This window comes from Carassius gibelio, chromosome A1 (genome assembly GCF_023724105.1).
Source record: "Carassius gibelio isolate Cgi1373 ecotype wild population from Czech Republic chromosome A1, carGib1.2-hapl.c, whole genome shotgun sequence".
Lineage (NCBI taxonomy): Eukaryota > Metazoa > Chordata > Actinopteri > Cypriniformes > Cyprinidae > Carassius > Carassius gibelio.
The window spans coordinates 23,276,412-23,293,825 of record NC_068371.1 but is presented as its reverse complement, the minus strand read 5'-3'; the positions used below and the strand labels follow the sequence as shown (position 1 = coordinate 23,293,825).

General features: G+C 38.7%; 1 protein-coding gene across 1 annotated transcript in view; it reads right to left on the bottom strand.

The window, feature by feature from the left end:
- LOC128016030 (ephrin type-A receptor 6-like) overlaps positions 1-17,414 on the bottom strand; it is a 129,433-nt gene that overhangs the window by 70,545 nt on the left and 41,474 nt on the right. The gene's annotated exons all lie outside the window — the stretch shown is intronic.

The window sequence follows — 17,414 nt, the reverse complement described above, 5'->3', positions numbered from 1 at the left end:
CTCCCCCAAAAATTGCTTACTCTTCTGCAAACTGAAGAAATAATTAAATTTGCAATTAGTCTCAGCAATGCTCTCTCTCATATTAGAAAGCCAAATTTATTCTAGAAGTTTTTGCAAAAATGTTAATGTCTCCATGAAATATCGCAAAAATTACAAAAATTACATTTTACTGTAACATTGGAGTTTCCATGGTAAACCAGTTTGCATTTACCTGTTTATGTGATTAAAAAAAAAAAAAAGGTAGATCCATGGGATGACCTGCCCCATGTTGTCACGTTTCATCCAAGATGATAAAGAAAGAAAGGTCAGGTTTCCAAATAACGCTAATATTTATTATAACAAACTCAAAAGGCTTAACAAACTCGGGACAAAATGCAAACAAAAACATGAACAATACCAGACCACAAGGAAGAATAAGTGAGCAATATAAATACACAATGGTGATGTACTAAATACAAACAGGTGTGCTCATAACTTAATCGTGAATAAAAAAAATATAAAAAAATGCATTTTTTTTTTTTTTTTATTAGAGATTCACTTCATTTGGATTGTCCACATGGAACACTGTTTTTTACTGTTTAAATGCTGCTGTTCATTGCTGTTTTCAACTCATTACGAGCCATATGAATTACAAGGTTGTTGTTTGTATTTAGCTTACATTTATCATGTCAAGTTGTAGTCGAGCTCAATCAAGCTCGATACCAGACTTAAAACAATGCTGGAATTGGTGAAATCCATTGGTATAAAAATTTACTAACTCTATAGTTATTATTATAGGGGTCATATCATGTGATTTTACAATTTTCCTTTCTCTTTGGAGTGTTACGAGCTCTTGGTGCCTAAAGAAGATCTGTAAAGTTGCAAAGACTAAAGTCTTGAATCCAAAATATATTCTTTATAAAAGTTAAGACTTGTCCACGCCCTCCTAAAATGCCTCATTTAAATACACGCCCACATGTCTACATCATGATGTGGGAAGATTTGCATTATGTCACCCAAATGTTCACGCAGAAAAAGAAGGTGTAACTTTCATTTTCTCGCTGTCGGTGCCATGTTGTGGAAAAGCTGTGTTTTCGTTGTGAAAGCTAAATGACTTTGTTTGGCCATCCAATAGAGGACACAACTAGAAATCAGTGGATAAGTTGTATTTACAACACTGTTCCAGAACAGTTCAACACAAATATGTGTGCAACAAATTTTACAAAAGAGTGAGGACTGTTTGCTGTGAGAATAACCTATAACGTGATGTTTTATTAACAAATTTCTAAAGGAGCACGTGCAGATAATCAACGAGGCATCAATTCACCAGTAATCGCATCCTCTATCCAACCACCTGGAGAGAAGTCCACTATAAATAATCATGGCAGCCTCACCTTCATTCTCTCTAGTCTTCCATCATCCCTCCACCACCCCGAATCCTCACCGTCGACCCATTCCTTTGGGGAGTACTCAGCATTCGGGCCAATGCTGAGCTTGGAGCCCTCTCCCTGGGCAGCACGCCAAATACGCCTCCTATTCTTCTCACTTTATTATCTTCAAGGCGAACTTGTGAAACCGGTGTCTGTTTCTAAGAAGTGCGACAGTTCTATATTTGCAAAGACAGCCTAGGGCTTGTATGTAAGTACGTTTACATATGTAAAGGATTTGCCACTGATGATTCAAATGCAAGATTTGTGTTTGTTAATTATGTCCCCACTGGATGCAACAAATGCTTCACAGGACACATATCATCACAGTATGGTAAGGGGTATAACATTTCTGTCAAACCTTTGTGGCATTCAGCCAATCACAACGCACTAGATAGCTGGCCAATCAGAGCAGCTCTCTTTTCAGACTGAAGAGCGTTGTAAAAAAACAACGCGTTTCAGAAAGGTGGGGCATAGATCAAAAACAATAATGTACAGTATGTGGAAACTAATGTGTTTTTTGAACCTTAAACTGCACACACATTTCATTACACAAAATATACAAAAAATGCTCTTTTTAGCAGCATCATTTGACCCCTTTAAGGTTTAGTTTCTAAAAGCATCAAACATATGATTCAAATAAAATATATAAATTAGTAGACAAACAGACCAGGGATATTACAAGTTCACCTCAATGAAGATATGTAGACGTCTAACAAATAAAAAAATAAAAAAATAAACTTTGGATGTAAGTAGATAATTTAATTTCCGACGAAGAGATGGCTAAAGCATCTCCGTAGTGTGTTGGAAATAAAGAAATAGAAATGAGGCACCTGTAACTTCCTGCCATTTACATTCAGTTTCCGTGTAATTAGCTACTTTTGTTAGTATGTGGTTGTGGTAAGTATTTTTTTTTAAATGTTTGTTCGATTTCACGCCTGACTGTAATTTAACTAATTTAGCTTGGTGAACTGCAAAAGCCTCCCCAACACTACTGGACACCCCATGGAATAACTGTCACTACTGTAAGAGGAGCATTATGCCATCTCTTGCAATATTTTATAGTTTTAGATTTGTAGATGGCAGCTTTAATAAAGCTCTCTTCATCCTGCTAAAGACAGATGTCTTCATTGCATGTGGCATAATCAATTCAGTGGCTGCTTTTATAACTGTATACTGGCACAATGTAGATGCAATATTTTCGGGATATTGATGTTTTTTTTTTTTTTTTTTTTTTTATTCTCTAACTTGAAAAACTGTCTGTTGCAGTTCTCTAGAGTGATGCCGCTTACTAAAACAGTAAGCTTTTCCTCATTCCCCTTCACCTTGGCTGCACTGCTTAAAGAAAATGTTTAGAAGTATATTTGAAAAGAAAGCGTCCCCACCTTCAGATTCAGAGCAGCGTTTGAAGCTTCATGTTTCTGATATGACTAAGCAAAAACAAAGGAGATGGAAGGAAAGGAGAAAAACACTCTCATGGCATCTCCTGCTGTGCAGATGTCCACACATCTGCTGTTTCAGTATTAGAGAAGAAGAGGAAAAAAAAAACTGCAGAGAGGGACAAAAATAAGAAATAAAGGAGGTCTGTTACTCTTAAGTTTGTGATAGAAGTTGGAAATATTTTGAATTGTCTCTATAATTGGGGTAAAACAGCAAAGGGACAGAGAGTTTAAAGTTTCTGCTTTGCTTCTGTTCCACTGTATAATGTGGAGTAGTGTCCATAATTCAGTAGGAGGTCTGGCTAAAGTCTGGGGGAAAAAAGAGAGAGAGAGAGAAATAAAAAGAGAGTGATGCAGTGAAAATAAAACAAAAACACAATTATAAAAATAAAGCATCCCCAGATGATTGTGGCAAAGTCAATTAAGCACATTTTGTATGATTCATCATTGTGTCTTTAGCCTCACTGACCTCGCGCAGGGGAAAGAACAGAACGTTTGATGCTGTGAAAACTATACTAGAAGAAAAGCAAAGAAGTGTCAGAGAGGCTCAGTTCTGCAGAAAGGATTAAGACTGCTACGGGTCAAGCTTGTGTGCTTCTATACCAGGAATGGCTGTATTTAGCAGATGGTTTAATTAAAATGCACAATGAGGGGGAGAGAGGGAAAGAGAGATAGAGACAGACTGGCAGAAGAAGAAAGTTAGAGGGAGAGAAAAAAGGAAAGAAAGAAGTAAATTAGCTGTGAATCTAACAAATGACTGTAATTAGTTGGTAGCTGCATGCTGAGATGCAGAAATGGGGCCAGTCACAACTGCACCTTAACTGGAACACAACAATTCCGAAGTGCATACTGAAAACAAATGAATGGAAGTCTTTCCAAACAGTCTGATGTCTTTGTTGTTTTGCTCATTGGCACGTTCCAGGAATATGGTACAGTAGACAACATAGGCCTTGACTAATTTTTTTTTTTTCTTATTCAACTAAATATGACAGGAGCTGGTTTATTTACCATTTATTGCCTTATGCCCTTTATTGCACATATTTGTGAAATGTCTAAAACAGTTTAAACTCAGTAGCAACATTCTTATTAGTTTATACAAATGCTTAAAGGCCAAATCGAAGCTATGCAACCCATAAGCTTTTGGTATAGCATTCCTCAGTCACAAAACCTTTTTCTATGGCCACCTAGTCTCAGCATCAGACATCACACCCATGGACCGTTGGGTAAACATCTGATGCATATGGGACACGAAAGTGGAAACACTTCAGGAGTGTCGAAGTCATGATTGGATTAGTTTAATTCTGTGATACACGTTATTTCCGTGATACGTGTGTGTAGCATTCTTTAACGTTCCGCCTGGAAACAAAGATACCATGGCGCCAAACCCCCTCACGAAAAAAGAAAGCTGTTGTGTTTACAACTGTAATGACGAGCGCTTATCAGGATCAATTAAACGCTGGATTTTCAAAAGTATTTAAAATATTTAATGTTTACAGCATAGAATATTTAAAATATGTCTGAGAGTTTTACACACCGGTCTGTTATTGTTCTAAACAAACTGTGACTGGTTGTTTGACATGCCAAAGAAAGCTGTCATGAATTCCTGGCTATTCGAGACTAACGGCCACCTAACTTGATGCCACTCATCAATTTAAATCCTCAAACAGGACAAAGTCTGTGCAACCTCTCTTTCTTTTGGGACTTAAAGAAAGGAGGAGAGAAAGACAACAAATAAATAAAAATCTGTACGCGAAACAAAAAGAAACCACCACCGTGGAGTCTTGAGAGTCAAAAACTAGTCTGACTCTAGTAGCTCAAAAGGTAGTCCTGTCAAAGCCTCAAGCATTACAAGCCCAAAGATTGAATGAATGCAGGAAAGAAAGACTTTAGCTATCCAGTCCTATGCATGAACCGATATACAAATATGTAATTTCCTAAAGATATTAAACAGAAAAATGTTCAGCAGAAATAGCTGCTCCAGCAGTAAAATACTCCTGCAGAAATTCCTGCACGGGAGCCACCTCGCAGTGAATTGGTTCACTCTGTGTTGTCTGTACAGGATGTAAATAAATTGTATTTTGGAAGCATAGAGACATCTCATAGATCATTCAGAATAAAAGACAAAAGCCTGAATCCAAAAGAGTGCCCCATTCAGAGGCCAAACTCAAGGTCTCCAAATCTCTGTTTGTGGGTGTTATTGCAAGCCCAAAACCTGAGATAGATAAGTCTTTTGTGGCCAGCATTCTCTAAGCAGATTTCTCCAGAAGAGAGACTTGACTCTCCACAGAACAGATGTTAATATCTATGTAACGGAAACAGGTCAATTTAGCTCAAAGGGAATAATTTAAGATTTTAAAGGGAATTTGAACAGAATCACTGTTTCACGGCTGATCACTGAGACGCCCTGCGATTCACTGAACGAGCCGTTTAACATCAAATCTGCGCTGGATACTAATATCAAAAAGTATAGTGAAAACACTATCAATTAGCACAGTAACAAGATCGGCAGTTTAAGACATTAACTTGTAAGCACAACTATAAAACTAATCTAACACATAAGTTGCAGGAACATCGAAAGTTAGGGAAAGATGAGTTTAAGAGAATGGAAATATGGAATCCCAAGTTTACAGCAATACGTTAAATTGCATAGACATGAACAACCATCAATCACGTAATTAGCCCTTGCATTGAGTTCCTCAATCAGGTTAAAATTATATTAGATACACCAGTAAAGGTCACAGTCTGGAGGTAAAGTTACTTGTTTCTCCTGTGAAAAAGGAGTCCCGGTGAAAGGGCTATCCCGAGGTCGTTGATTGGCTGGAAGTTCAGTCGCTGAAGTGACGTCTTGGGAAGCCCGTGGTTGTTGGGCATGGGCTGAAGATGGAGTTGTGTGGCTGGTTGGAGTTGAAACGTGCAGACGAGGTCGACGTTACAAAACTTAACTCAGAACACGAAACTCTCAAACGGAAAAGAAAAGAAATAAAGTTTGACGAGACGAGGTGGTGTTCCTTCTCATCGTGGCTAAGTAGCAGCAGGCGTGCAGGCTGAAGCACGCTGCAACCGCGCTCAAAGAATAGTGATGACAAAAAACATGGCTAATAGCAGAAACACAGCTAGACCTAAAAGCAAGATTTTATGGTGTCCTAAGTATTTAAGCTGGCCTGTTGGCCACACCTCAAATGTTGTCTTGACCAATCAGATATTGTCTTGGCTCGGGGGCATCACAAATCATATGTTTATCTTACCAAGCATGTGGTCCGAATTTTCCCACTCTTGCAGGGTCTAATTTTGGACATGATTCCTATAACACGAATATGATATAACTGACTAATAAAAGATTGTCTGTGCTAATTCAAGCAAGCAAATTCGATCACACACATACCAAACAATATTATGAATCATTAAGCTATGCCATAGTTATTAAAAAAACATACACAATAAGAGATTATAACATGATAGTCAAATGTGTGCATTACACATAAATGAATATGGAGTGAAGCAATGGACTGATTCATTTATAAGTCATTTTGGAGTTCATTTTGGTCCATATATATGTACAAAAGACATTTTCTTTGTCATTCTCTGACATAGGGATGTTCTGTGGAGAGCAGAGGATACAAGTCCCCCCCCCCCAGGAATTTCAGTCTGGTTCTGCTAGGTGGGGGGAAGTCAATGGAAGTGTTTAGCTCGATCTCATGGGTTCACATGTGATGTCAAGCGTTGCATTTCCATTACAAACAACACATTTGACACCAAATTTCTCTTCTTCGAATTGAAATTGTAAATAATTGTTCTAGTGGTGTTAATGTTGAAAGCTGTTGTGTTAACAAGTTGGTTGCTCATCTTGCTTGGGACTTGTGGCACAGAATGTTTTATGACTTCCTGAGGAATTTGGCTCCATTTTTCAAACACAGCCCTGATAGAGTCTTTAATTCGTCTGGTTCGAGTCGTTTCTGTTACATCTATTCCTAGAGGGGCTGGGATAGACATGTAGAGAGAACCATAGGGAGAACAGTGTCATCTCCCTGGACACAAACAATCCAACCTCCTCTCTGCCAAACTTTTGTGCTACCTCCACTCCATTGACCTCTGTCTGTGATACAAACTTCACAACATGGAAGCCCTACAGGTCTGGGAGGAAGTAATTTAAGGCCAGGACGATCACCATCCACTTCAGGCAATTAACGTGGCACTGAGCAGACTTCCAACCATCATCCTTCCAGGTCCGAGCAACTGCATGTAACGTAGAGTCTTCAATAAGCAGGCCAATGAGGACAAAGTCTTTTGCCATTGACTCACCACTGAAATGGTCTCATTGTGCTGCGGGCACAAAGGTAACACTGGAGACACTGACACTATGAGACTGTGATAAAGGCCTACATGGACCCCTGCCCTGCTTCTTATTGATCTGTCTGAATGTCTTGATGACAAGCCACTAGCTCTTGTGATTTTATAGCTAAAAGCTATAGCCCTTCTAAAAAAGCCAAGCGACACCCATGCTTCTTGTGTACATTTCGGAGAACCAGGACAAATATTTAAATCGATCGCTCAGGCATTTAAGAGGCACTGAAATGAGGCACCGAAATCTGCATCCTTATTCGGTTCGGTGCATACTAGGGCTGCACGATGTGTCGTTTAAGCATCGATATCGCGATGTACAAATCCACGATAGTCACATTGCAGGATGTGCGATGTAGGCTGTCGTAGTTGATCCGTTATTCAATAACTGTACGGGCCAGCTGCTCCCCGGCCCTTGACAAATGTGATTCGCGGATTAATTGCACAGCTTAACCATCATAGAGTGAAAGTTTAGTGTTTTTAAGTCCTGTCAGTTTAAAAGGGCAGAGAGAGAGAGAGAGAGAGAGAGAGCCCCGGCCAATTGACACGATGGTGTTGATGTTTAAATCATTTAAAATGAGAATTTAAGTGTGCTCACATTTTTGTTTGTAAGAAAAAATGAGATTAGATTTCATATCGCAATTTATATTGAAGAAATAAAATATCGCAATGTGATTTTTTCCCAATATCGTGTAGCCCAATTCCATACCCATCCCTACTTTTAAGAAATATATTTTTTGATAAACGAACCCAACACTGGCTATGTCCTTGATGGAGTGTGATGTGATTTGTGTCATGTGCAGGTGCGATGAATCGCGTACAAACCAATATGGTGTCGGAATGGTATATGTTTATACTTCTCATCCAATCACAATCAAATTCACTTCATCTGGATGGCGGGATTTATCTGGATAGGTCTTTTTTTATTTTTAAAATGCAAGGAGTAGAAAGTACAGATACTGTAAATGTAAGGAGTAGAAGTAAAAAGTTAAAAGTTGGCTGAAATATAATTACTCCAGTAAAGTATAGATACCCAAAATTTCTATTTAAGTAAGGTTACGAAGTATTTGTACTTTGTTACTTGACACCTCTGTTCAACACTCTCACAATTTGGAGCTTTAATAAGGTCGGAGTAGCATCCAAAGCATCAGCTTGTTATGCAGAGTTGAAGTGAACCTATGGAATGCAATTCTGTTCGGTCCACTTTAGTTAGGTTCTTTACATCAAATATTAGCCACAAAATATGAAATTAGGCAACATCAAAATAAATATCCAGAACTTTGCTCATTACACTACAGATTTTAAGTAAACTAAACTCAGATCACCTCCTGTTTATTTGGAGGGTCACTAACATAAACAAAAAACTCCTTAGATTTCTTAGTTTACTTAAAAAAATGACATGCTTGATCAGCAGAGCGCCAATAAATCCTAAAAGAAAAACAAAAAAAAAAAAAAACAGCCAATCAGGCATGCACATTGATGTCTTTCATCTGTTTGAGAAATTATCAAAAGTATTTCTTTAAGCGTGTTCTTTGTGTCTAAGCAAAAGCATTTCTTGTCAAATATCAATTTAAAATGTCTTAAGGTTGGGTGCCACATGATGCCCCAGATGAGAGAAATGCATTTTTTCGAGATTTGATGTGTTTAAAAATAGCTAAATTTCAGACTAGGTTAATTTTACAATAGCCGATGGTAACGGTTGGAGAGTCCAGCACTAGGGCTGTAGTACTCGAGTCCGGTCTTGGACTCGAGTCCGGACTCGAGACATTTTTCTGTCGTCTCGGACTTGTCTCGGACTCGTTGAATTTGCACTCGGACTTGTCTCGGACTTGGCCATTGGACTCGCCAAGTCTTCTAGTTGGTCTCGACCGAGTCCAGCAAAAAAATAAAATAAAAAATGTCTCCTTCAAAACAAAACCACATTTGCATGATGTCGCTACTGAAAACGTGTGGAAAACACTAGGCGCGCCGCTCTCCTTATTTCCAAAGCACTCTGTAATCTGCGCTCGCGCTCCAGTGGCGTCTGCTGTTGCTGGGCAACCATGACCCGCTCTCCATGATGACGCAGAAGTTTCAGCAAAGAATAAATGGATTTCCAGCACTAAACATCCCTTGCAGTAGCTCTGCTAATAGATTCATTTAAAAAATGGCTATCCTTGAACAACTATGATCATCTGTTTCTCCATCTTAGCTTTCAGTATTGTTCCGGGAAAGGATGTGCATGACCAGTGAGTGGTGCACTTACTGCGACCTGAAAAGTTTAGATGTTTCTAATTTAATTTTCTACCTGTTAGATTGTGTTTTACCTACACCTAGATAGCCTTTTTTTTATCAATAAACACGTATTAATGTATAGCCTTATGCAACAATTAGTACATATGTAAATTTTAAAAACTTTATATATGACATTACATATTTACATTTTCATGTAACAGCCAGTATTTGTATCTGTAACAATCACAATTTTTTTCCTATCTGCATTCGGATACAACATCGTACAGTTACTTGATAAGACTGTTATGACTTTTTATATATTTTTTCGTAGTTATCACTGAACAAGTATGTCGTGTTAAACTGAAATAATTATTAATTTCATGACATGTCATGACAAAAGTTTAGTGATCATTTGAACACGACTGAATCCATTCAATGCACACATTCTCATTACGCAGAACACTTTGAGCGAGTCTTAATGTTAATGAACTTCACTTAACAGATGTGTGTGTTCCGCGCAAACCAGCAAAAGGTAAAGATGCAAACATGTAGGACAAGTAGACAATGTATCCGTATCTAAGCTGATCATTAGCCTACTCTTGAGAGAGAACTGATTTGGTTTTTGAGAGACTGAGACACGCAGCGCTGCTGTTTGATTGGTGAGCGCGCTGTGCTTATTCCATTCATTCGTATCATGGTAGCCTAAGCTTTCAATATTTGCCTTTTAAATATATACAAATAATATAACGTGTAGCTATGATGTATTATTATAGGTAAAATTACTCTTGCAACGCTCTGATTTCTGAGAGATAAACAGAGAGGCGACAACAATGCGGTGTTTGATTTGCTCTCTTTTCACTCATAAAGTTTACATTCATTCACTTCTGCCGCTGATCCCCTGGCTCATCTGTTATCTAGCAAACACCAGACTCTGTCAGCTTTAGCCGAGTATTCAGGCAGAATTATTCCTTGAGCGTTATTCGTTTTTTAAGCCATTATCCGTGCCATATTCGGCTTCAGGCACAACCCTAATTATTACATTACATATTTTATTTTTACATGCAACATAGATAAGGTCATATAGTAACAGCTCCACGCAATATTGTAATTCTAAAATTCACGTGGTACTTGCAAACACTTTGTATTCATTATGGTTAATGCATGCTGTAGTAGTCGATTGTTTCCGACAGTGCTCGACTAGTCTATGCAAGCACTAGTATAGTATGACAAAAATTTCGCTGTATTTATGTGCGCATGTCCAGTAGAGCCAAACGTATCCATTCTAGCCTTGCTGCGCGCATTTGTCATATCCCGAGCTTTGCGTGTGTCTGTGCACTGTGCCAAGGCATCTGTCATATACATTTTTGACCACAGATATAATGTCAACAAAAAATAAAGTACATAAAAATTATTTGACCTTACAGTTCCAAACTTTGTTCTTTTATCCAAGTTTAGCTCCCAGGGTCGGACTGGGGGTAAAACCAGTACTCATTAGCAAGGCCCCAAAGGAAGAGAGGGCCCTTGAAAATTATGAATCTGAAATATATATTTTTTACCTGGATATTTTCATGGGTGGGGGCCATGGGGGCCCATCAGGACTGCCTATGCATAGGGCCCAGGATCTTGTTTAACGCCCCTGTTAGCTTTAACCCTAATTATACACACTTGAACCTAATCAAGCTCTTACTAGACACACTAATCTTCCAGGTGTTTTAAGGCCAGTTGGAGCTAAACTTTTCAGGACATTGGCCATCCAGGATGTAGTTTGGAGACCCCTGTCCTACAGAGTTGTTACTTTGCACATGCTTTTTGATCATTACAAATAATAATGTAAAATTATTTTCTTAGAATAGGAGATATGCTTTCTCTCGCATCACAAACATTATCAGTAGTTAAGTATGTGGTCTTGAAGAGGACCCTTTTTTCTTTCATTTGGACTCGGTCTTGGACTTGGACTCGAAACTTTTGGACTTGGACTTGACTTGGACTCGAACCTCTTTGGACTCGGTCTTGACTCGGTCTCGACTAGTCCTGGACTTGGACTTGACTTGGACTCGACAAAGCCGGACTTGACTACAGCTCTATCCAGCACTCTGTAGCAGAACTTAAATCAGCTATCTGGCATTTTCTCGATTGGTTCAATGCCTCTGCCTAGTCTCCTTCAGTCCATGGGCAAAGTAAACTTAAAGTCAGAACATACACATGCAGCATGTACCTTTCCAACAATCCCTCACAGCTGGCAGAATAGAGCATTGATGCAACACTGTGGAGAATCAGAACAAAACAGGGAAGGGGAGCAAACGGCAGACAGGTGCTGGTGTAATAGTTAGAAATCTGGAGCAGATACGTGAGACCTGGCAGAAGAAACAAAAATATATAGAGACATGCTAATTGAACCTTGTGCTTATGATCAGAGGTGCGGAAAAAAGATACACTGCTGTATTAATCCAATTCAGATGAAACAATATTTGCCTTGCTTTCCGGTTTCAGTCACACCTGATAAGGATCAAGACTTAAGAATAGGGCTGTAGTACTCGAGTCCGGTCTTGGACTCGAGTCCGGACTCGAGACATTTTTCTGTCGTCTCGGACTTGTCTCGGACTCGTTGAATTTGCACTCGGACTTGTCTCGGACTTGGCCATTGGACTCGCCAAGTCTTCTAGTTGGTCTCGACCGAGTCCAGCAAAAAAATAAAATAAAAAATGTCTCCTTCAAAACAAAACCACATTTGCATGATGTCGCTACTGAAAACGTGTGGAAAACACTAGGCGCGCCGCTCTCCTTATTTCCAAAGCACTCTGTAATCTGCGCTCGCGCTCCAGTGGCGTCTGCTGTTGCTGGGCAACCATGACCCGCTCTCCATGATGACGCAGAAGTTTCAGCAAAGAATAAATGGATTTCCAGCACTAAACATCCCTTGCAGTAGCTCTGCTAATAGATTCATTTAAAAAATGGCTATCCTTGAACAACTATGATCATCTGTTTCTCCATCTTAGCTTTCAGTATTGTTCCGGGAAAGGATGTGCATGACCAGTGAGTGGTGCACTTACTGCGACCTGAAAAGTTTAGATGTTTCTAATTTAATTTTCTACCTGTTAGATTGTGTTTTACCTACACCTAGATAGCCTTTTTTTTATCAATAAACACGTATTAATGTATAGCCTTATGCAACAATTAGTACATATGTAAATTTTAAAAACTTTATATATGACATTACATATTTACATTTTCATGTAACAGCCAGTATTTGTATCTGTAACAATCACAATTTTTTTCCTATCTGCATTCGGATACAACATCGTACAGTTACTTGATAAGACTGTTATGACTTTTTATATATTTTTTCGTAGTTATCACTGAACAAGTATGTCGTGTTAAACTGAAATAATTATTAATTTCATGACATGTCATGACAAAAGTTTAGTGATCATTTGAACACGACTGAATCCATTCAATGCACACATTCTCATTACGCAGAACACTTTGAGCGAGTCTTAATGTTAATGAACTTCACTTAACAGATGTGTGTGTTCCGCGCAAACCAGCAAAAGGTAAAGATGCAAACATGTAGGACAAGTAGACAATGTATCCGTATCTAAGCTGATCATTAGCCTACTCTTGAGAGAGAACTGATTTGGTTTTTGAGAGACTGAGACACGCAGCGCTGCTGTTTGATTGGTGAGCGCGCTGTGCTTATTCCATTCATTCGTATCATGGTAGCCTAAGCTTTCAATATTTGCCTTTTAAATATATACAAATAATATAACGTGTAGCTATGATGTATTATTATAGGTAAAATTACTCTTGCAACGCTCTGATTTCTGAGAGATAAACAGAGAGGCGACAACAATGCGGTGTTTGATTTGCTCTCTTTTCACTCATAAAGTTTACATTCATTCACTTCTGCCGCTGATCCCCTGGCTCATCTGTTATCTAGCAAACACCAGACTCTGTCAGCTTTAGCCGAGTATTCAGGCAGAATTATTCCTTGAGCGTTATTCGTTTTTTAAGCCATTATCCGTGCCATATTCGGCTTCAGGCACAACCCTAATTATTACATTACATATTTTATTTTTACATGCAACATAGATAAGGTCATATAGTAACAGCTCCACGCAATATTGTAATTCTAAAATTCACGTGGTACTTGCAAACACTTTGTATTCATTATGGTTAATGCATGCTGTAGTAGTCGATTGTTTCCGACAGTGCTCGACTAGTCTATGCAAGCACTAGTATAGTATGACAAAAATTTCGCTGTATTTATGTGCGCATGTCCAGTAGAGCCAAACGTATCCATTCTAGCCTTGCTGCGCGCATTTGTCATATCCCGAGCTTTGCGTGTGTCTGTGCACTGTGCCAAGGCATCTGTCATATACATTTTTGACCACAGATATAATGTCAACAAAAAATAAAGTACATAAAAATTATTTGACCTTACAGTTCCAAACTTTGTTCTTTTATCCAAGTTTAGCTCCCAGGGTCGGACTGGGGGTAAAACCAGTACTCATTAGCAAGGCCCCAAAGGAAGAGAGGGCCCTTGAAAATTATGAATCTGAAATATATATTTTTTACCTGGATATTTTCATGGGTGGGGGCCATGGGGGCCCATCAGGACTGCCTATGCATAGGGCCCAGGATCTTGTTTAACGCCCCTGTTAGCTTTAACCCTAATTATACACACTTGAACCTAATCAAGCTCTTACTAGACACACTAATCTTCCAGGTGTTTTAAGGCCAGTTGGAGCTAAACTTTTCAGGACATTGGCCATCCAGGATGTAGTTTGGAGACCCCTGTCCTACAGAGTTGTTACTTTGCACATGCTTTTTGATCATTACAAATAATAATGTAAAATTATTTTCTTAGAATAGGAGATATGCTTTCTCTCGCATCACAAACATTATCAGTAGTTAAGTATGTGGTCTTGAAGAGGACCCTTTTTTCTTTCATTTGGACTCGGTCTTGGACTTGGACTCGAAACTTTTGGACTTGGACTTGACTTGGACTCGAACCTCTTTGGACTCGGTCTTGACTCGGTCTCGACTAGTCCTGGACTTGGACTTGACTTGGACTCGACAAAGCCGGACTTGACTACAGCTCTACTTAAGAAGGCTCCTTCCAAGAGGCTTTGAAAAAAAAAATCGCCTTTTGCAGGCTTAAAGAATCAGCTCGGCTTGTGTTTTCCATCATCCATATCATAACATATAAAACCAAAAACTGGTTATTCCATTTCCCAGACATTCGTGTACACTATTTTGGTTAACTTTACAACCTGAGTGTAGATTAATATGAAAAATCTGACAGCTCTGCATATATGCAAAACAAAAACATCAACAACAAAAAACAACACACTCGTTATTTGATCAAACTGTTAATTATAAACACAAACTCATTAAATGGCAAAATAGTCTCAAAGGGGACTTTGGATACATCATATTGCTCAAGCACCACCCATGACTGCTGACAGATTGTCCCATATAATCATCTTCCATAGAAGAGAGGGGTGGGTGAGCAGAGCTCATTAGCATTTAAAGAGACATGCACCAAAACAGATTGCTGTTAACAGGTTTTTGACAATGTAAAAAGGGCGGTGTTTTACACAACCATTTTAACCAAAGTATGTTACAGACATTTCATGAAGACCCTAAAAAATCATACCAACTCGTGGAAATTGGCATCCAATGTCCCCTTTAAAAACAGGGTAAGCGGTTTACAGTGTATGTACTGTATTATGCTAGTATCCCATTCCAAACATAGACATTTTTTTTTTCAAAAAGGTTTCTGAAAGACTCCATCACCACCCTTTTCATCTTCTATTCCATTTACCAGAATCCTAAGTTTGAAATGCTGAAATGTTGTATTGCTCAAACAGACAGGACAATGTTTTGAAAGAGCAGCAAAACCACAGTATTCAAGCTGTTCAGGAACACACTCTAAAATGGCTTACTTCTAGTTGTCTCTGTATATGAAACCATGATAGGATAAAGTCTTGTAACACAAAAAATTCCCAGAGCATTCGTCCAGCAACCGTACTGACAGTCTCTCCAAGCGTACAGAATATTAAAATCATTCATGATACATTAGGCAAACAATGCAGGAATGACATACTGCATCTGCTGGGATTCTGAAGTGTGCAAACAGTGAACCCTTCTGCTGTCTCATAATGCCAAGGGAGCGGAGAAGAAACAGATTCAGAAAGTTGGCAGAGAACAGCGGAATGGGCAGTAATTTTTAATTGTTTAAGAGCTACCAATAATGTTGTTCATTGTGGTTAAAATTAACTTTTTTTTTAACAGGGAAACACAATAAATTGTCACCAATATTAGAGATTCTCTTCATTTATTTTTTATACATTGACATTGGATATTTAACTTTGCATACCATTTTGCCATCTTTTTAAATTATTGTAGACTTTGAAACATCTGATTTAATTTTTTAAGGTTTTGTTTATTTTTTATTTTGATAAAATAATATATAATTTTTATATTTACTACACTTTATTCAGATTTGCTGCTACTTGGCAAGATTCTGCATAGATTCTTAAAATCCAGTTATTTCATATCCACAAATCAGTTTCGAGGGAAGGCAAACTTTTTCCCAATGTAGATTTTGCAAGTAAATTTGTCACATTGACCAACAGAAAGTTGTTTGGTCTAAAAGTGTCCTCTGTTTGAGTACGGTTTCTTGCATTGCTACACTATTGACAGTGGACAAAAATGCATTTTTTTTTACCTGTGAAATTTCACTAATGTGGCTGCACTTTTAGCATTCACAACATAACAGTATTAGCCAGAATTTTAAAACTGTATTCCTATGGTGTTTTTTTTTTTTTTTTTTGTACTTCACATCAAGAATATACATGACAAAGCCAACGTAGAGCTGACACATCTGCATCGCTAACAAACAAACTTCACCAATCAGGAAGTACTGTAAGTAAGTTCAGTACATGCTCTGAAAATATGACAATTCATCTGTCTCTCTCTACCTCTGCTTCTGCCCCTGACACACACACAAACACTATGCTGAGCAACTGGTCTCTGATGGGCAGGGGAGAGCTGATTACGGATTCACTTTTGCAGCGGGAGCCGCCCTGACACTAGGGATTTGATTATGGCTTTGACAGGAGCCAGTGCGATTGCAGCCTTAATCTGAGGAGTGATCTGCTTAGATAATGTGCAAAGAGGGAGAAAGAGACAGATGTGACAGGAAACGGGGGAGGCAGGTAGTGGAGATACACTGAACAGCCTTGTGACTGCAGAGCTTTAGATTTGATGTACTGACTAAATCTAAATCACATCACAGACAGCGTGCTATCATACGAGTGATACTTCATCTGGTGGATCTTAAATCCTAAGAAAAAGACTAAAACAAGTGCCTCTCACACTGCAGAATCTTTAAAGCTTTTGAAGAACGGTTGGAATGCTCAGCTATTGATAATGAGGGGAATGTAATGATGCCTTTGACTCCCACTGCCATCTTCTATTCTCTCACATGTACAGAGAAGCTCCCTACAGGCTGCTGCAGCGTGAACCGGATCAGTCACTGATGTCTCTATCATGACTGTCCCGTCCTCTTACTATACAGGAGATCACAGCAGAATTCTCTCATCTTTTTTTCACCTGCTGTCAGGAATGGGGCTTTTCTCAGTCAATCACAAATGGAAAAGAGTTGGGCGGTATGACCAAAATCTTAAGGATGAGTAATTTTGTATCTTGTTAACTTTATATTTAAGCAATGTGCCACAAGCAAGCGCTGTTGTACTTAATATCTTCTTAGTATTACTTTTATGCAACCATACAGGAGCAGATATCGAGTAGATTTCAGACAAAAGCTGGCCTGTTCTCTACCAACACAAACAATTCCAGAAAAAGCAAGGAACAGTGTCAAGCTTTACACACTGGCAAGCAACATTCAGACTGGAAAACAATATGTGAGTGGAATGGAGTAATTTTCCCTCCCGGCTCAAATCATTCTGTAATCACACTTTACCTCCACTCCGGCTTCCACCTTTCCAAG